Here is a 20,800-nt window from a genome sequence, read left to right on the forward strand (position 1 = left end):
ATTCTCTCAGATCACTGCAAAATCCCCTCCTTTTTGAAGTCACTGGTAAGAGTTCAGCTGATATCAGAAATTGTTTGTGGTTTTTGTTTTGGTTTGTGGGGGTTTTTTTTGCCCTTGGAGAGCATGTTGGTTTTCCCTCTAAGTTCCCAGCAGGAAAAAAAACATCAGAAAAAAGTTTGTGCCAACTTAAGGCCCAGCGGGAAAACCAGGATGTTGCCTGAGTGATTTCCTACAGGGACAGTCTTCAGGTGTCTGTCCTGTTGTGCCTGCAGGGTGAGCTGGTGGGCAGTGCCACGTTGACTGGGTAACACCTTTCTCCAGCAGTGGGTTAGGCTGCAGGAAGCCTTTGGCACAAGTTCAGAACAACATCTGGGGTCCTGAGCAAAAAGCACGTCCAGCACAGAGCTCAGAGTGGGGCAACAGCCCTGACTGAGAACTAAGGGGTTATTCTGGTGGCTCAGTGTGGTGTGAAGCATTTGTCTTCAGATGTGTCATGCACACATCCCCTCTTGCTGCTGGGACACTGGGAATGTTGTTGCCTCTGGAAGGCTATCTGCTGCTCACTCCCTTCTTGACAGCACCTGGCAGATCCCCAGTGAATTTTCCCTCTTAGTGTTAATTTCTTAAAACATGCTTATAAACCATATAGGTGTTAGTTTTTGTGCATTGCTTATGACAAAGGAAGTGAATGTGTGTCCCAGGTGTCCCCAGCTAAAAACCACATAGCTAAGCAAACTGGGACCAATATGTGTGGATTAGCCCTAATTTCAGCTTTGGTCCCCATGCCTTCCCAGACAGACATGCCTGTATACATCTTTTCAATGGGGAGAGCATCCTTCAGATTACACAGGTGTCCTTCCTGTTTGGATAAAGCTTCTACAGAGCAGTGAAAGAAGCTGTGTCTAGGGGATATAAATAGACAACCTTTCTGAATGAAAACATGTCTGTCATCTTTAAAACAACAGCAGTGAGAAACAGCCCAGGGATATGTGTGACAGATGCCCTGTAATAGATACCACAGGAGCCATCTATCAGCACTGCCTGTCTACTGTTGTATCTGAACTGCCTTTGAAACTAGGCAAAATATCTTATTCTGATAGAAGAACCCAGAGCAAAATTAAAAATCTCTTATGATTTCAACCAGATACATTTTCATTACAAATAGAGCTCAGACCTCACCTCGTGACTACCAAATTGACTACCAAATCTGACTCCTCACTCCTCCCTGACAGTTCAGGGTGTTTTTCTATCAACAGGGTTTTCTTAAATCTTCCCATCAGTTTCCAAGTCTGGCTCCAAGAGGGATTTTAAGACAGTACTTAGCTCTAATGCCAAGGTATGCAGGACATGGAAGTCCTGTTACTTCTGCATGACCTAGATCAGGTATGTTAGCAATAGCATACCTTACATAAAACAAGTAGACAGAAGTTCCTTCCTTGGTCTTTTAATGGAAGAAACACTATTTGGCTACAGAATGCAAACGACACCAAACCAGCGGGTCCAGGAAAATTACAAACAGCTAGTAAGTATTTTAAAAACTCTACTTTCTAGCGGTAGGCAAATGAGTTACAGAAACAAGATATAGAGAACTGCTAAAATCTTCTACAAGTGTACCTTTGTGGTGCTTCAAGTTTGCCTCCACCCCTGGAAACTACTGCTGTGCCATTCCAGCACCATTTTAATGAGTTTTCACTTCATTAACTATTGCCACTTCCTGCATGCACATTCTAAGCCCTCTTATACCGAGCCTCTTCCTACTTAGCACGCCACAGAGGTGCTGGCTGCAGTGGGCTGGGAGTGTAAACGCTTTCATTTCTGATGTTCAAACATTTGGCACTTAAAATTTTGAAGTGATTGATGCAAAACTCTCCAAGGTTAGAGAGGCTTTGTTCGCTCCCCATGTGTTGCCTGTTTTATCAAATGATGCCAATACCTGACAGCAGCTGTAGCAGGTCAGTGTCATCCAAACCTGGCATTTCGTCTTGGCTGTGGAAGAGGCACAAACTACTGTGATTTAATGTTGAATGCACATGCACTTGCAGGTAAAAATTGTAATAAATCAGCACTGTTAAGAAGAGGTAAAATAGCTGTGTAGAGATCCACGTCATGGTTCAGTGGAAAGCGTGTCCAATGGATATATAAAGTAATAATATTAGCTATTCCTATATTGTTCTCCATTGAATTACTTTGCATCAGTGCCGTCCACCCCAAACATTTAAAATATCATCAGAAGATTATTACATCTTCATGACAATGCATATAAACAACTTATCTCTGTCTTCTAATTTTTATGCCTCTAGGACTTTTCCCTGTAGTTAAGTGATCCAGAAATTTGTAACTGGGAGGTGATACAATATTAAACGTAACAGCAAAGCCACTTTGAACACCAAATATTGTCAAATACGGTTCATGTTCTGTGGAGGGGCAACATACTCTGTAATCCTTCTCTAAATCGTCCTTCATTCAGTGTCTTTAGCAAGACACTAGTGAACTTTGGTCCTGCTCTTCTTTCTATAGAAACAGCTATCTGAAAGTGAAGTAAAAACTTTCTAAAACAAATTATCAAGGGGGAAAAAAAACTCCCTGAGGTTATTTTCTTACCGAGCAGAAATTTTGCAGGTTTCCTATTATGAGCCCTGGTGCTGCTATGTTTGCTTAGTACCTGGCAGGTTACTCTGGTCAGACTGCTAACTCATGACATGCAGAGTTATAAAACAGGTTTTCTCTTGCTGGATTGACTCCACAAATGCCTACTGCATCAAACCCAGGCTCTATCTAGCCCTGCTCAGCTGTGATTCAGCTTCTGTTCCATGTTAGGCTACAATGCATTTGGTTAATGAGCATCTTTGTGTGCCAATTGCAAGCGTGATGATTTGAGTGGGGCTCAGCCTAGCCCTTCCTCTTGCTCTGGTTTGTTTCTATCATTGGGAATGCAGAAGGAAAAAGAAAAAAATTGTCAGAAATTGTCCCTTATTTTCACCTCTCTTTTGAACTAAGTGGAAAATGAGGGCAGTGCTCAGCAGTGTTCACAATTATAAATATCTTGTAAAATGAAGAGTGGCTTAAAATGATGCCTCAATCTTGGCCTGAGAAAACTCCAGGGCCTGAGAAAACTGAGTTTACTGACTCATGTCTCAACAGTGGTTGGGGTTCCAAACAAGAAACCAATGATACCAGTGCTAGCAGAGGGAGCGTTCACACCGACTGAATAAAACATCTACACAGTGTATTAATAACAGCTGCTGTTTGCAGCATCTAGTTTCTGTGGTTGTAGTACAGCAAAATCATGAGCAGCTCCGCAATAAGTACTGGCGGACTAGCCTTGTGTTATGGCCAATGGGAAAATGAAGATCGATCTTAAAGCTGCTCATATGGTTACCTTGGCCTTTTGGTATACCTGTTAGCAACATTTCTTATTTTCCCTTTGCCTGCAAAAGATCCTAGTTTTGATTCTTAGAGAAGTAAATATTGATTCAAGTCATTTGTTGCTAATGCAGGGTTTGCCTGGATACTAGTTTGATGCTTCTGCTGTTGGGAAAGTTTGCCGCACACTTCAGTGCTCATGATAATAATGTATGTGTGCACTTAGCATACTATAGATCACAGAATCATTTAGTTTGGAAAAGACCCTTAAGATCATCAAGTCAAACAGTAAACCTAACACTGCCAAGTCTACCACTAAACCATGAAGATGTTAGAATTGAGGACTGAACTGAAGTATGACTGGCATATGGCTGAGATGAGTTTGAGGGTAGTCATTAAAATCTGTCATATACTAATACTCAGTTCTCTTCTATAGCAACCTTCCTTGCTTTCTCTCCTGTGATTCTGGGCAGCTTTATCAGTTTAACACTTCCCTGGAGTGCCAGTGAATCACCTAGGTCTGCAGAAAGTAGACAATTAGTCAGAACTGAAGAACTTGGTCTTTGATTCGCCAACAGAGATAATATTTCTAAGAGCATTTCAGGCTTTCCAGTGTCTTGGTGCTAATGTGACTCAGCCTACGCTAGAGGAACCATAAATATTCCAGGAGTTTCACTGGCATTTCCTGCAAGTTTAAAATGCATTTGCTGCTTTTGTGACAGAGCAACCTTTAGTGCAGTTGGCAACAGAAAGGACTTTTGCACAAGAGCAGATGTGTGTTGTTTGTGGTTTTTTTTTTAAAGTGTTCCTGTAACCTTGCAGGCAGAAGTTAAAGAAAGAAAATTGGATGCCACTCTTGTGCTAGGCTGTAACTTTCCTTTAGACACTTTAAAACTGAATGTCATGTCTGTATCCAAAGTGAAAAATAGATGCTGTCCACTTAGATTGTAATGTAAACACAGCAGCACTGGCAGCTATGGAGAAGACATACTAAAGAAGATGTAGCTAAAAGGTTAGCTCTGCAAAAACCACCACTTGCGGGATAAATGGCTGCTAGTGCCTTCAGCTTGAGTATTTTGCAATGATCATTACTTCATGCTTGATCTGAATAAGGTAGCTATATTTTAAAAGTTATATTTTTACCCACCAGGAAAAGTAATATAAAAAGCTTAATACAAATTTGAATTTAGCATGGGATCTGTGGCAGCAGCTGCTGGAATAACTGTTGAGAATAAATGGTATTAAGCATTCCTGGTCAAAACAATTATTTATCACAAGGCAAGTGTTCGAAGACAGTTTGCAAGCCGAAGACTTGTCTTCAGGATCTGTCTTTTACGCCAACGAACAGTACAAAATAGGAATGACGGAGTGTTTTCTCTCTTTTCTTTTAATTTGATTAAGAATGAACTTTAGAAATACTAGAAGCTGATGAAACTTGGCAGACTCTTTTTTTTTTCACCTGAGTAAAGCTGCCCTTCACTTTTACAAATTGCTCGGTCAATCATAATCAAGTACTCTTCCCAATTTTGTTAAAGAGCTTCCAGTTCATATTTGTTGAGAGTTTTTTCTTCCCTCTAGATGCAGTTCGCACAATCATATACCGGTTGTGGCTGGAAGGTGACTCTGGAGATCATCTAGTCCAACCCCCAAGCTCAGAGCAGAGTTGCCCAGGGCGGTGTCCAATTGGGTTTTGAGTATCTCCAACGATGAAGCCTTCACAACCTCTCTGGGCAAACTATGCCAGTGTTTGACCACTGTCACAGGAAGAAACAAAAAAGTATGTTTAACTTCACGTTTAAATGAGATTTCCTGTACTTCCATTTGTGCCCATTGCCTCTTGTCCTGTCACTGGATAGAACTGAGAAGAGTTGGGCTTCATATTCTCTATCCCTTCCCCCCCACACCACCATATCAGATATTTTTACAGATCGATTGAGATCCTCCCTCAGCTAGCTCTTTTTGAGGCTGTACAGTCCTAGCTCTCTGTCTCTCCTTTATGACAGATGGTTCAGTCCATTAATCATCTTGTGACCCATTCTCTGGACTTGTGCCAGTAAATCCATATCTTCCTTGTATGGGGAGCCCAGGACTGGACCCAGGACTCCATTTGTGTCTCAGCAGTGCTTCCAGCACTTCCATCACTTCCTTTGACCTGCTGGCAGTGCTCCTCCTGATACACTCCAAGAAGCTGGTGGTCTACCTTGTTGCAAGGGCACGTTGCTGTCTTATGGTCAACTTGGTGTCCACCAGGACCCACAGGTCCTTTTCTGTAAAGGCTGCTTTACAACCACTTGGCCCCCAGCAGGTACTTGTGCATGGGGCTGTTCCTCCCCAAGTGCAGGAGTTGCACTTTTCCTTGTTGAACTGCATGAGATTTCTGTCAGCCCATTTCTCCAGACTGTCAAGGTCCCGCTGGATAGCAGCATGACCCTCTGGTGTATCAGACACTTTTCCCAGTTTTGTGTCCTCTGCAAACTTGCTGATGGTAGACTCTGCTCCATCATCTATATTGTTAATGAAGGCGTTTAACAGTATTGACCTCAGTATCCTCTCCTGGAGTACACCAGTAGTAACTGGCCTCCAGATGGGCTTCAAGCCACAACTGGACTCTGATCACAATTCTGAGTCCGGCAGTTCAGACAGTTTTCAATTGACTGTCCATTTACATAACCCATACTTTGTCAGCTTGTCTATGAGGATGTTATGGGAAACAGAATTGAAAGCCTACTAAAGTCTACTCAACAAATAAACATCTGCTCTTCTCCCCTCATCTACCAAGTCAGTCATGTCATCATTATCAGGTTGGTCAGGCATTCTTGTCCCTTCATAAAACCATGCTGACTAGTCCCTTATCTTGTCCTTCATGTTTTTTAGAAATGGTTTCCAAGTTTATTTCCTCTGTCAGCTTCCTAGGGATCAAAGTGAGGGAGACCAGCTTGTACTTTCCCAGATCCTCTTTCTTGCCCTTCTTGAAGACAGAAGTGACATTTCCTTTCCTCCCATCCTCCGGAATCTCGCCCAGGGACTACAACCTTCCAAAGATTAGCAAGAGTGGTCCCACAATGCTACCTGCTATCTCCCTCAGCACTTGTGGGTGCATCCCATCAGAGCCCATGGGCTTAATGTACGTCCAATTTGTTTAAATGTTCCCTAAACTGATCCTCTTTCAGCAAGAATAAGTCTTCCTTGCTCCAGAGTTTTCCACTGGTCTCAGGGGCCTCAGATTGCTTAAGGATGATCTTACCGGTAAAGACAGACAAAGAAGACTTCACATATTTATGTCTTTTGTGTCCTTTGTCATCAGATCCCCTGCTCTTTGATAAAAGATGTCCTCAAGTCATATCCCTCCTGTAGGCTTATTTTTAAGAAAACATGTGAAGTAAGCCCGTGAATATTACTCAAGCAATTTGTATTGTCTGTACAGCTGTTGGGCAGCAGTACAGCAAAGCACATGAATTATCCCTTTGCTATCAACAGCATTACTCATGTGCCCAAAGTTAAGCACATATTTAAAAGCTTTGGGAAATGGGCCTTTAATTTCCATCAATGTGAAATGCTTGAAACACAATCTGCTGCTATTTAAATCTTATCTGAGACATCTACGGAGTACAAAATTGTACACATTCAAAGATCAATTTAAAGAATTGCTGCTAGCAAAGGAAAATGATAGAAAATAAGAGATCAGCTAAGAGTGGTGATTTTAAGGAGGGCTAGCTGCTGGACCAGACTGACGTTCTCATGCTTGGTATGCGCTTAGCGAAACTGGATGTGTGTGTTTGGAAGCAGTTGGAAAAGGGCTGTATGAAGCCTGAAACACTGATCTTAAAACATGGAAGACTTAAGATATGTAGAAAAACTTAAACTCAGCTCTGAGCACCTCTTTTCCTCAGATAAGGAGTGGCCTTTCCTGCTGGCACTGACAGGCGCTGACACTTTCAGCTACAGAAATTCGAATCTTGGTTTTTATGGGGCCTCTAAGTCCAGTAACACAAAAAAACACCCAGTGTCTTGCTGATTGTGGCAGCCCAGCATCCTTAGGGACACTTCTCTCTCTGTGTACCTTTGCCCCCTCCTTTATTAGCCTTTCTGCTAGGACACACAGTTCTTGATTGTAATAACAACTTTGTATAGGGTAGAAAAGGCATTTAGCTGGTTCCTGTAACTATGACTGATCTGGGAGTCAGAAATGAGTGGTTTTCAACTTTGTGATACTGCCGATGTAACTTCGTTTCTTGGGGTGGAGTTGCCGCCTTTGTAAACTTGTTTCCGGCAAGTGCTGTGTCTTTGTGCAGTCTCTGCCCCACTGGGAACCACAGCTTTTGCTTAATCTGCTACTTTGAGAGTAATAACAGTCAATTATTGTAATGGGACCAAGATCACAAGTCCCTATTCTGAAAAGCAGCAGAGCAGTTACCCACCATGTGCCAACAGGGTAATCAGTGCTGGCTTTTGAGAACAGCTCTTCCCAAAAGATTATAGAGATGACAGCCTGACCTCAAGTTGTTAAGGGCTCTCTTGTAAAACTGAAGGATTAGTTTGGCTTAGATTAGCCCTGTCGGATTCTGACCTGGCTGTTTGCATCCTTCTTCCTGAAATTGTCTTTGAAGTTTCAGTGAGACTTGGTGTAACAAGGCTCTTTGCTACTTAGCATCAGTCTGCTATCTTCTTCTGTCTTCTCTCTAGAGCAGGTCTGTGGGGACACCGTGGCTGCACTGAGGTCAAACATAAGCTGATACAAAAATGTAGGGTTTCAATTTTTGCAAGTGCCCTGAGGTTCCTTGAGATGAGGAAAACAAGCATTAATATCGTTCACCTAGGTCTACTTTTACTCCATTAACACATGCATTAATAGTGCTATCAATAGCGCCATCTACTGCCGCCAGGATAGCAGGACACAAGTTCCGCATTATAATAGCGGAGATGACTAGTGAAATGAGAAGAGGGCACCTGAAGAAGTTGCCCTCCTCACCTCCTGGCAGCAGCGATGCTGGAGAGCCACTGCATCCACCTGTGTGTACAATGCAGGCAACCTGCTGGGAGCTGGTATGGAAAATACCTGATGGTGCTTTGCAGATCTGTTTTCAACTTACTGGGGCACTCTTTTCAGATGCATGTCACCGAAGCATCCCATCTGAATTGGTAATAAATACCAGGAATGTTATTTCTTCCAGCATTTTGCCTTGTTTTTTTGACTTGCCCTTGTCAGTCTTTACACCTGTTTAGAGGCAAGCATCACCTTCTCATTGCCGACCCCCTGCATCTGCCTCTCTGCAAGGCCCTCACAACATGATTTCCTTTCTCCCCTCCCCAAGATACAAGCTACAAATTTTCCTGAATCTTCATTTGGAGACTAAGCAAACCAGGCAAGGGAATACAGATGAAGAGCCATAGATATGGTTGACCCAAACTAAAATAACAAGCTGATACAAGCCATTGTGGGTTTTATTAACCATACAGTGCGCATCTTAAATAAGAGACCATAACACAGCGCACAGTCTGAACAGCTGCCTGAGCATCAGGGGATGACAAGGTCCCCATTCTTTGCACAGGTCAGATTAATTGTGATCTGCATATGATGCAATCTTTAATTTCTTTTCCCCTCACAGGATATCATAAAACTTTGTACCCCTTGACTCTACAGAGCCATAATCCCTTACCCAGCCCATGAAGAGTGAGCTTTATTCCAGAGTGAGTGCTCCAGCCCTACCCCTGGGATTTGATTATGGAAATCAACCACCTTATTCACTCTAGATTTACCCTCTTGTCAAAAGGAACAAATTTTTCTTGTTCCTTTGTTTGGCCTTTTTTATGTTGTTCCAGGACAGGATGTCTCACTTAATAATCTAATTTTTATTAAGAGGAATTCAATTTCTTACACTGCTGCCAGTTGTTCTCTAGCGTTCACAGAGCCACTGCTCTGCCCTGGGGAACTGAAAGAAGAAAAAAAAAAAAAAAATCATAGAAACAGAATAATCAGAAGTGGCCAGCATCAACACAGGAATGAGGAGTACCAGGAAAAAAAGCAGTTGTTTCCAGTACTGTAGGGCCAAGGACACCTAGCATATGGACATGGATTTTTCAGGTGGAGTCTCTGGTGTCTGCAAAGGTGCAAGCTGATATGTCTACCAACCCTGCAGGAGGGCAGGTTAATTTTTTTTTTTCTTCCCTCTTACCATAGGGTTCTCTGAAAAATGTTGTGTGATATGTCATTAAGGGTTCTATAATGATGTACCTGCCTTTGTGTGAAGGTAAAGCTGTACAGACAGCCCTCATCATAGCTCCTCCTCAGTTCTGAGGGTTTGGCTATACAGATTAAATACTGTTCTTTTGCTGCAGGATTTGGGGGAGTTGTATAAACTTATGCCATGAGAAAGTCAATAAGTGACAGCAGTTTAAAGATCCGCTCAACAGAAAAGTAAAAAAGAAAAAACAAATCCAAGCAAAAAAAAACCAAAACAAAACAAAAAAAAAAAACCACACAACAAACAAACAGTTGAAGAACACATCAGTCCTGTCTGGATTTGAAAATTAGATAGCTTCATACCTAATATCAAACAGAAGAAAAATCCAAGTGCTTACAAAACACTCATGACTATGTCTGAATATTAATTATGAAGCTGACTTAAAAAATGAGATGCTTCTATGGGGATGCTTCTATTGCCCTCATTATAGTACAATATATAAGTATATACTACTTATTATAGTAGTAATAGTCTGATGGGACAGCAGCAACGCTGTGAAGGAGCACATTAGTCCTTAGGAAGGTCAGGGTTCCTACTTGTACTAGTTAATTAATTGGCTAACTTATGATTCGACATTGCTAAAGCATTGACAAGTGCCTGTAGAGTATTTTAGCACTGCTAATCACTGCAGAAGCACTTGGGCATTCACTGCAGGCAACAGGAGGCAATTTTACTATTGAGTAGTTCCTGGGCTTGGCGAGACCTCACCTCTCTTGTTTCCCCAGGCTGCACCTCCCTTTCCTCCCCATCAGCATACACAGCCTATTTTTCATCTCAGTGCCTCTTTCTAGCCCCCCTGCTGCTGTCTTGCCAGGCCATTAATGACAAATACATCTAATTGGAATTCTTCTGTGACCTGTTAGCCTTCATGCCGTTAATTTGGTTGCCTGTGAATCAGGGTGGCTTGAAAAAGGGGATTTACCCCGTGCAGCCCTGAGCTGGCAGACAGAGCCCTGGAGCCCTGGTCCTCAGGACGGGGTTTGCTTTCAGTGCCCTGATGGGTGCATGTTTCTATCTTTTGCCGACCACTGTAAAAAGCAATTGACCGCAAAGAACAGCCTGGGTGCCACAAGGCAAACTCCAGGTCCCTTCTTTGTACTCCTGGACAGGTGAAAATGTCTTCAGCCCATTGGCAATGGCCTGTAAGTTTTCTCTGAGAGTCCCTGTGCTGATAGCGAGGAGGGATCTCTTTTTTTTCCACCCCGCTCTGAATAGTGGGAAAGAAAGAAGTTGCTTGGCTAGAGAGAGAATAGAGAGTGGGTTGGGCAAGCCCATGAGGCTGGATAGATGAGGACATGTGCTATCATGTGCTCTGTTCTGTAATCCAGCATGAAAACAACTATTAGCAAGTACTCACATCAGGTAACGAGCCATAGAGGCCCATGAAAATGACCTTGTTTCTGCTTTCTCCTCTTCCAATTCCTGTCCTTGCTCTAAGGGGACTCATCAAGACAAGGAGCTGAGTGTGCAGTGAGGTCCTTCAGCAAGTAGTGCACACCAATGCTGCAACCCTGTGCTAGTTATTGTATACCTCTGTATGCTGTGTTGGCTTTTTAGTGTCGGTTTAGCATTCACAAGTGCTAGAGCTGTTGTGTTCTATGCATCTGTAGTGTACTTGAATTCATACTTCTGGGAGCAGAACTCTTTGGAGAGTCTAAACTCCCCTGCGGTTCCACCACTGCCTTTGAAAACTGGTCTAATACTGTCAGCAGTAAGTACCCCTTGCTAACTCAGCACTGAGTTGAAATGTCAGAAGGACTTTTGTGTTTCTGTCTCTGACTGCCAGTGGTTTTGTGGTGTGCTGGGTGTTGATGGGCAGTAGTAGTTGCCCTCGGGGGGCATTGCTTTGGGTGTTCTCAGGGCATACTCTTGCCCCACTATTTTCACCCTGAGTTGCAAACGAAGCATACAGAGGCCTTGCTAGGACACTGCAGGATCCATCTACACCTTCACTGTGAAATAAGGATTGTGCTCCTTTCTTCTCATGGTAAATACAACTATTCGATGAAAGTGGGCTTTATCATTCAGTGCCCTATGGTGACAACTGTGTTTCACCTACATCCAAGCTATACTGCTTCCACTGACCTTGTCTGGTGCCTGTATGACCCCTAATATCCCTATGGGCTGCAAAACATAAACAGGATTAACTGTGCATGGAAACTTTCCTGTCTCCACTGAAGGCAGGCACAGCAAGTGGCAGCAATCCCCACTGCTTTATGTTCCCTTTTATAGGCAAGGGTGCTGCGACTCCCAATCATTAGGCACTGTGTGGGAAAGATACAGTAAAAATGACCTTACAGCCTCTCTGAGCCAGCACAGACACTAAATCAGTTGGCAGCTACAGCAGGAAAAGAAGGCTGTAGGAAAAAAAAAAAAATCAAGGGTAAATCAGAGCAATCAATCACATCTGAGTCAGATCTGTGAGCATCTTTTTTTGTTCAGCCAGGCTCTGACAAGTGGGGATGCACTAGAGGAGAGCTGCTGCCTCCACTGCTTCCCACAGAAACTCCCAGGCATGGAGAATCCTCTTTCTTTCTGCAGCAGGAAGCATGCTCTGTGTGTATATGCACGTGGGCATGCTTTTTTTGACTAGTCGACATCGCAAAGAAAATGGGTTGCAACTCAAAACTATGGATCGTACTTGGAACAACTCCTGAGCTGTGGGCAGTATGAGATCACGAAATGAATCTGAAATCTGTGGCTGAGCACCCCTTGCACATCTCACTGATAATCAAGCTTTTGAAAAGCTGCATGAAAGAGCTGAGCTGAATTCTGTGCTATCTCAAGCTTGTTGAAATACATTTCCCAAGACACTTGTAGGTGGCAAAAATGTGGAAGACCTGTCAGAGGGTGATGCTTCTCCAGGAAGAAAACTTGTTATTCCGGATGCATAAGATATACACAGCTCTGTGTGACTCACAGAATGAGTGAGCGGGGAGGTGGAAGGGCTCTGCTGCAGTAGATAAAGCTTCATTTCTTCTTAAACAGAACAATTTTGTAATGGAATCATTGAAAAACAGACTCTTCAATCCCACTTTTTCTCCTCTTGAAATAGAATTACTTTTCAAATAATCACATGCTTTTTACTGTAGCCTGGGTTCATGAAATGCCTCCTGTTTCATTTGACACAACCCTTGGCTGACTTATTGAAAACAATATTTTATTGTTATTTATTATTTTACCCTTTCATTCAGCTTTATTCCATTAAGAGCTTGTGCATTGTAAAGTGGTGTTTGAGTTTGTTATGGTCAGGTTCATCGTATGGTTTATATCATTGCAGAACTCGTCCCCTCTGGCCTAGCCACTGCCCAAGTGTGTCAGGGTCTCTCGCTGCCCTCTCCTCTCACATGCAGCCTGTGGAAAGCTGAGCTGGACAGATTCTCTGCTTCCCTTGCCTGGTCATCCTTTATTTGTCTGTCTCGCCAAGGGTCTTTCGTGCTGAAGAAACAAGGAGACAAGGCTATTGCCCAAGGGGCTTACAGTCCAAGCAGATGTTAGCACTCGGACTTCTTGAAAATTTCCAGATGAACTACTTGTCAGTGGAAAACGGCTTCTTAACTAAATGAGCATGTTTGTGGAACGCATCTGCTTCCCATGGATAAGTCCTCTTTTGCTGAAAAAGGGAAAGTCCCAAACTCAAAAAAAAAAAAAAAAATCAATTTAGAAACTCAGTTCCTGCAAAACACTGTGACCTGGGGTTGCCGTGTCATGTGTCTTTCCCTTTTGAGCCTCCCCTTGGACCACAGACAGGAAAAAATCTGCTGGGTCCCCAGAGCCCCTTCCAGCTGCATCAGCACCCCCATCACGTAATCCACCTTCAGGCTAGTTACGTTTCTTGGTTTTACTCCTCCACCACTTTGCTAGATTCTAAATGTTTTTATTATTTCCACTCTAAAATTATTGACTAGCCACATATGCCAGTTTGACTCTTTGCTAATGTTGTTCCATACATTATAGTGCTCTCCTCTCTCTGCTGTTTACCTATGTTGTGGCAGCAAGCAATCATATCTATTTTCAGTCTTCATTTTGCAACATCAAAGTGAATTTTCTCCTCCCTATTTTATCCTGCTAGTTTTCTGCACCTTGTCTTCATTTAAATTAATCTTTCATGAAGCAGGACTGAATGCAGTACTGCAGATGAGCTTGTGCCCATGCCTCAAACAGCAGAACTGATATTTCTTTGATTCAGCTGGAAACACATCACATCACAGATCCTAGGATCTTTGCTAGGGTTCATTATTATACTGCAGCCAAAACCGGTCTTGGACCTCCAGCAAAAGCAAAGGATAGGAGCAGGAGTTATCTGGCCAGAATGTCAGTGGGATATGGTGGGGGGATTTCAGAGTTGAAATAATTAATTTTCGGTCAAAACAGTGTGTGCTAATATTTTATCCCCCCAAAAATCAACATTTTCTTCTGAAGCAAACTCTCTTTCCCTGACCAACTCTGCTGAGCTTTAGATGTCTCCTTGGTACTAGCTTTCAGGGCAGTGAACGAGCCCAGTAAAGAAGTCTGTAAAAGCTGGACAAAATCAGATTTGCAAAACTTGCCTCTGGTGTGACTCTGAGTTTTGCTTGGCACCAGGATGCACAATTTCCAACCAGAACAGGTAATCAATGGTTTTGTTACAGTTGCTTTTTGAAAGCAATTTGAGTGAGCTTCAGCTGGGATGCTGACTTTTACACTACATCAACTTATCAAATGCTATTCATTCGTAAAGTACTTATTTTACACACTTGGTAAATGCCCAATAAATTAAAAAATAACTAAAAATAACTCATAGAGCACTGGCAACCAACACAAGATTTCTTTTCTTCTTATCCTTTGCAGAGCAGCTTGATAGCTACAGTAAGACCTCAGAGCTTTACCATGAAGGTTGACTTTTGCTCTCCTAGTGGGCAATGGCAAACTCCTAATAGACCAGCTATTCCTAAAGAAAGGTGGGATTTAATGCAAGCGTTACACATTTGCACCATGGAGCCGAAGTGTGAATGTCCTGTTGTGTGGTTTTCATGTCCAGCACCCAAATCCAGGCTTGTGGGCTTCTCTGTTCATACGAATTAATGGCCAAGATCCTTTAACAGTATCAGATGTGACTCTGCAGTCTGACACTCAGAGACTTGTTTTTGTTATTTACACAGACTTGCCTTTTCAAGGCAATAGCAAAAAACCACCAAATTCATAGAAGTTTTGTTTAGGCCCAGACCACACTTCTCTCCTATTGATCGTGCTTCGCTTCACCCTGCAGTAAGGGATGTGTGATTTCTGTTGCGTCTTTGGCTTGGCTCTATCATTCACAGCCTCTTCTGAGGCAACATCTGCTCATAATGCACCTTTTGCAATGTTCAAAGTCAATGAGAACAAAGTTTTCTGAAAAAATAATAGAAACTCGTAGCCATGGTCCGCTCTGAGTAAGCCTTCACAGTGTTTGAGTTGGGAAACATTTGGAAGTACTTTTTTTTTTTCCCCAGTTACACTTGAAAGGGGGTGAATGACTCTAATCATAATTTGCCAGCTGATGCCTCATCTTTGAGGCTACCAAGTTCACTTGCAATAGTTAGGGCAAAGATCTATGTTTTGTGGCTCCCCTTCCCTCATTGCAAAATCCTCAGCAAACAAACTGAATAGTTTTGGTAGATTTTGAGGGGGCTTTTGAGCATTAGCTGTGTCAGTGAAATCAGGCAAATCTCCAGGGATGCTGGGGAGTAGCTTCTTTGAAGGCAGAACCTGGGCTTTTACATTTGTGATGCAGAGAGGCAATGAAAAACAGAAGGCTACTGAAGAGTGGAAAATCCTGACTGCTGTGAGTAGCCAGCCCTGCTGCTTGTGTTGTGTTTGCTGCCAGCTATCTCCTGGGCAGGCAGCAGTGGGGACATAGCTATTAGCTTTGCCTAAAAAAGGGATCTGAGATTAAGTTCATGCACATAACAAATGAAATTTCCAGGCAAAAAAATTAACCTGGTCTGCTGCATGTAGCTGGTTGCTGAAGGATGAACATTTTTAATATGAAATACTGGAGGGTATTCCCTTACCAAAATATGATGGCAAAAAAATGTTTCTTGCCCTTCCATTTTTTCTTCCCTTCCACTGTCCATCTCCCTGGGAAATCCTGGAAATTCTTCCCTGCTTTCTGACAGGTGACTGGTGCTCTCAAAATAGTAGCTGCCCAAACACGCTGAGCTGTTGCAACCTTTTCAAAAATCCATCCCAGATTCAAGAGCTCGGATTCTCTTTCCAGTTGACTTAAGTCTAAATCTTCACTTCTGTCCAAGGCTACCTCGTTACAGTGTGTTAGCTGAGCTCACACACCATTGCCCAGCTCACAGCTGGATTCTAGTGGGGGTCTTGATTCCTCTAAACCAGGGCTCCTGGCCTGCACTGGGCACAGTGTAGCCAGGCACAGAGGCTGGACTATACTGGTTTACTAGGGCAGGAAATACAGGCTGAAATTTCTGAGGGCTTTGGGGTAGGGCAGACATTCCCAGAAGCATGTCTCAACAGCAGCACAGGCTCCCACACTCCTCTTGTTCCATGAAGATCCTACATATCTTTAATGCATGCTGCAGTCCTGCCAGCTGCTGCCAGACCTACCTGGCTTTAAAAATGTGTTCAGGTTTCACCAAGGATCATTTTTAGGACCATGTATGTCACTGTGGGATAGAGTAGCAATGCCATTCTCTCTCCTTGTAGAGCTGTTGGTTTTTACCAGTTTAATTGCTAAGGTTGACTCACAACTTGAGGTGGGGAGAGAGAGAGAGGACAAACATTGCTTATCTGTTTGTAAAGCTCGTCACTATTCTCACAGGGTTTCCAACAAAGTAGTATTATTCTGCTGCAGGTTTGTTACATTGAATTGGGTATTAGGAAAATTTTCCTCACTGAAAATGCTGGCAAGCACTGGAACAATCTGCCCAGGGAAACGGTTGTGTCAGCATCCCTGGAGGTATTTAAAAGATGTGTAGATGGGGTGCTGAGGGACATGGTTTGGTTGGTGGACTTGTCAGTGCTAGGTCAATGGTTGGGCTTGATGATCTTAAGGGTTTTTTCCAACCTAAATGATTCTATTCTAATTTTTATCACTCTGACCTTCCCATGCCTCCACATCTCAACTGTTTCCTTTGTTTCTGAGTTCTTAATAAAATGTCGCAGCAGCTGGTGTTGGGTAAAACATACAATTCTCTGTAGTGTTTGGGACACAACACACTGCACTTCCCTGGTTTGAGTCAGTGTGATCGCATATATCACCCAGCATAGCTACTAACCACTCTGAAATACAGCTGTGTCTCGGAGGTGAAACAATCTGGGCAGTGGGGGTATTAAAACGTGTATGCTCAAAGTGAGATACCCACAACCAATGAGTATATTGAGACTGCCACGGCAGCGGCATGCCAATGGCTTTGCTGTCAATGCGTGGCTGGTTTCTTGGTCGGTTTTGCAGCCCCTAAAATTTTCCTTCCCAAACAGATAGGTACATTGAAAGATCTGTCTGACAAGTCAGACTTGGAAAAAAATAAAGGGGAAGAACTCTGGTAAAAGTATATCACCAAGGACAGAAGATAGATACTTTCCTAAAAGCTAAGGACAAAAAATAAATATGTGAATAGCCAAGTAGTCTATCTCCAAAATATCAGTGGATGCTTTTGATGTACTGTGCACTGTGGAAATATAACATCGTGTTATTATCACTGTCAGTTCTTGCTATAACATCTAGTAACTAGAAACTGGCTTAAGAGAGAAGCAGTGTGTTTACAAACTGTGTAACAAGGTTGTCTGTACAGCCTGAGCATGCAACCCCGGCCTTTGCTATGCAAACATAGGACTAGTCTCTCAAAGTGCCTTCTGGAAAAACAGACCTGGTCGCTGTTCTGGTCTTCACAGCAGCCCACGCCTCTTAACTACCGTTTTACTTATAGCTCTGATCCAAAACTTACCAGTGGTCTGTGAAAGTAATGGACTTGAGCTCAAGTCTCCCCTGCTAACTTGGGATTCAGAGAGGATGTTGTTCCTAAAGTACAGCAGGCAGGTTTCCTAAACTGGTTGGCACAGTGCTGGAATGGAGACCTTTTCTACAACAACCCAAAAAAAAGTCTTTGGAATGCAATTTTGCTGAGATTTTAGAAACAGGTACTTTTTCTTTTTTTTTTTTCTTTTTTTTTTTTTTTTTTTCTTCTGACCAGGACAGGATTTTCCTTGGGCCCCTTTTATTGATGTAGCAGGAGAACCCGAGGCAGAGGACCTGGTGTGAGATTAAAAGCTGCATGACAGCAGTTACGGAGCCAAAAGGACATGCTTTATGCATCCCTGCTGGCTGGTTGTGAAACCCTGGCTGCTACCTTAGGCCACAAGCTGTATTTTCTTTTGCTGCCTTGCAACCATTCTTTTTTTTTTTGCCACAAGATGGGGATGTAAGCCCAAGTTTAGACTAGGTAGGAGACGGCTTCTTCCCCTGCAGAAATGATTCCCTCCATGATTCTTGCACATTCTGGGACCTGGTTTTGTTGCTATTATTTGGAGGGTGCATACATGATATATTAATTCATGAATAATAGCCGGTGCTCCACTTCACTGTTATTGAGTGGTGCATGGGTCTGAAACAATTCTGTTTCTTATCTTTGTTGAAATTAAAATGCCTCCGTGATGTAGTTGGCCATAAACCATATGGGCTCCTTGCAACTCCATGTCAAATTTTAAATCATTGCAGCAATAGTAAGAGGCAAACCTTTTTCTAAAAATACCTATGTGAATTTATGCCACTAAGTAAAGATTAGTGAGCTAATGAGTAGTCAGCTAAGAGCTGACTATTGATTTAGTCAGCTAAATCAATTCTAAACTTATATAAGCTGCTTTGTTTTCTGTTTTCAACTTCAAGAGTCATCAAATACCCACAAATGTTCTGTCCCAAGCAGCCAAGGGAAGAAATCCAGGTCAAAATGTGTCTGGGACAGGCCTTTGCCCAGCAGATCTGATGTTTAACTGGAAGTGGTTGGCAGCTTGGCTGAAATGAATAACAGGCTCCATTTCATAACATAGCGATGGCCAGCCCTTGAAAGGTTTTGGTAGAAAATAGCCGGACTAGGGAAGTGATCATCCCCCTGTACTCGGCACTGGTGAGGCCCCACCTCGAGTACTGCGTTCAGTTTTGGGCCCCTCGCTACAAGAGGGACATTGAGGTGTTGGAGCGTGTCCAGAGAAGGGCTACAAAGCTGGTGAGGGGTCTGGAGGACAAGCCTTATGAAGAACGACTGAGGGAGCTGGGGTTGTTTAGCCTGGAGAAGAGGAGGCTGAGGGGAGACCTTATCACCCTCTACAACTACCTGAAAGGAGGTTGTAGAGAGATGGGGGCTGACCTCTTCTCCCTGGTGACAAGTGATAGGACAAGGGGAAACGGGTTCAAGTTACGTCAGGGGAGGTTTAGATTAGATATTAGGAGACATTTTTTCACTGAAAGGGTTATTAAACATTGGAATAGGCTGCCCAGGGAGGTGGTGGATTCACCATCCCTAGAGGTGTTTAAAAAAAAGGTAGATGGGGCACTTAGGGACATGGTTTAGAAGTGGCTCTTGTCAGGGTAGGCTAAAGGTTGGACTCGATGATCTTAAAGGTCCCTTCCAACCTCAACAACAATTCTATGATTATGTCACATGTATATTTCTTTTCTTTATATTGCTGTATTGAAGGCTCCACTTCCTTCTAAGCTAAGGGCGTTTAGTGTACTCAGCCATTTATTTAGCAGTGTTTTCATGAGCCTAATCGCTACTTGCACACATACAAGGGGTTGAAAGAGGCCTAAGCACCCAAAATCCCGTCTTGCATCATCCATGTTATGAGGTGATACATCTTGCTATCACCAGTTTGGGACCACTGATATCTTTGCGAATAGCTCTAACCGCTCTCAAAGGTCTAGCTCCAGGATGTAGGAGCTCTACGGAGACCAAACACTGCAGGACTTTGATGAAATGTACGTTTACAGTTATCTGGGGGGCAAGAAGAACAAAGAAGGAGAGGAGAGGAAGAAAATAAAAATTCAAGTACCAGAAGCCATAAGCCTTAAAAAATCTTCCCCTAAAATAAAGGCTATATCAAAATATAAGTACTGGACATCCTTCATTGTTTACCTACAATCAAAAATAACTTATTTATAAAGCCTCTTCCTATTTATTACCACTGATTATTTCTATACTTTCTTCTACGCTACTGTTTATATGATGAAATATTCATCAATCAGAGTAATGTTCAGTAATATCATTCAATTCTCAATCAATCAATAATCAATCATTCAATAATGTTCAGAGAAGTCGCATGTGGTAATGACTGCCTCCAACAAATAATACTTTTTCTAAATGAAATTTTATATCAATAAAGTGGGATGCTGAGCAGCAGAACAACATTATTCAGGCTTGATTAAACTGTAAACTGTGTTTCAAAAAAAATAATTACTTTTTTTTTTTTACTTTACGATCATAACTTTCATATTGGATTTCTCCTTCTCCCTACATCCTTCCCTGTCTTGAAGGGTGAAGGTGCCACGAAGACATTCAAAATTTGTCCTGCCATTTCTGCGGGGTTTACATTGGAAAAGAACCACACAACAAAGCCCTGCCCCATCTTTCAGTGAAAGAGCTCTCAAAAAGGCCGGTTTTAATTTTCTGTCCTCCATGTTCTGCCCAGTGGCTTTTGGTGTTTCTCTATTTGGACAATGCAATGAAGTGAAAATGAGCTAGTTTCTAGTCCTCTTCACTTTCTGGTTTTCACGCAGAAGTACAAGGTAGCAATGTATTTGTTTGCGAAAGCAAACAAAGAAAAACTTTTACATTTAGTTTAGATATTTAAGACATTTAATCTGTTTACAAGAGCAACATCCTGGGGAAAGTCTTTTGACTTCTTTTAACTCCAAAACTCAGTCTATTTTGATCTAGTGTTACTGAAGAGCAGGCATTATCATTAACAACCAAAGATATGCAGAAAGCTGATCAAATTGAAGCTGGTGGGGGAGAAGGCAGCATTTTGTTAGTTTGTTTATTTATTTATTTATATTTATTTTGTGTCCTCCAGTGCTGGCACCCAGGGGTGCGGGACGCTGCCAGCCCTGACTGCTGGCTGGCTGAGCCCAGGGGCTGGTGCCATCGCCAGCCTCTGCGCATCCATCTTTCTGTGTTACTGAGGAGTAAAATCCTCAGGAGCAGTTTGGCTGTCAG

Source organism: Larus michahellis, chromosome 5, assembly GCF_964199755.1.
Source record: "Larus michahellis chromosome 5, bLarMic1.1, whole genome shotgun sequence".
NCBI classification, from domain to species: domain Eukaryota; kingdom Metazoa; phylum Chordata; class Aves; order Charadriiformes; family Laridae; genus Larus; species Larus michahellis.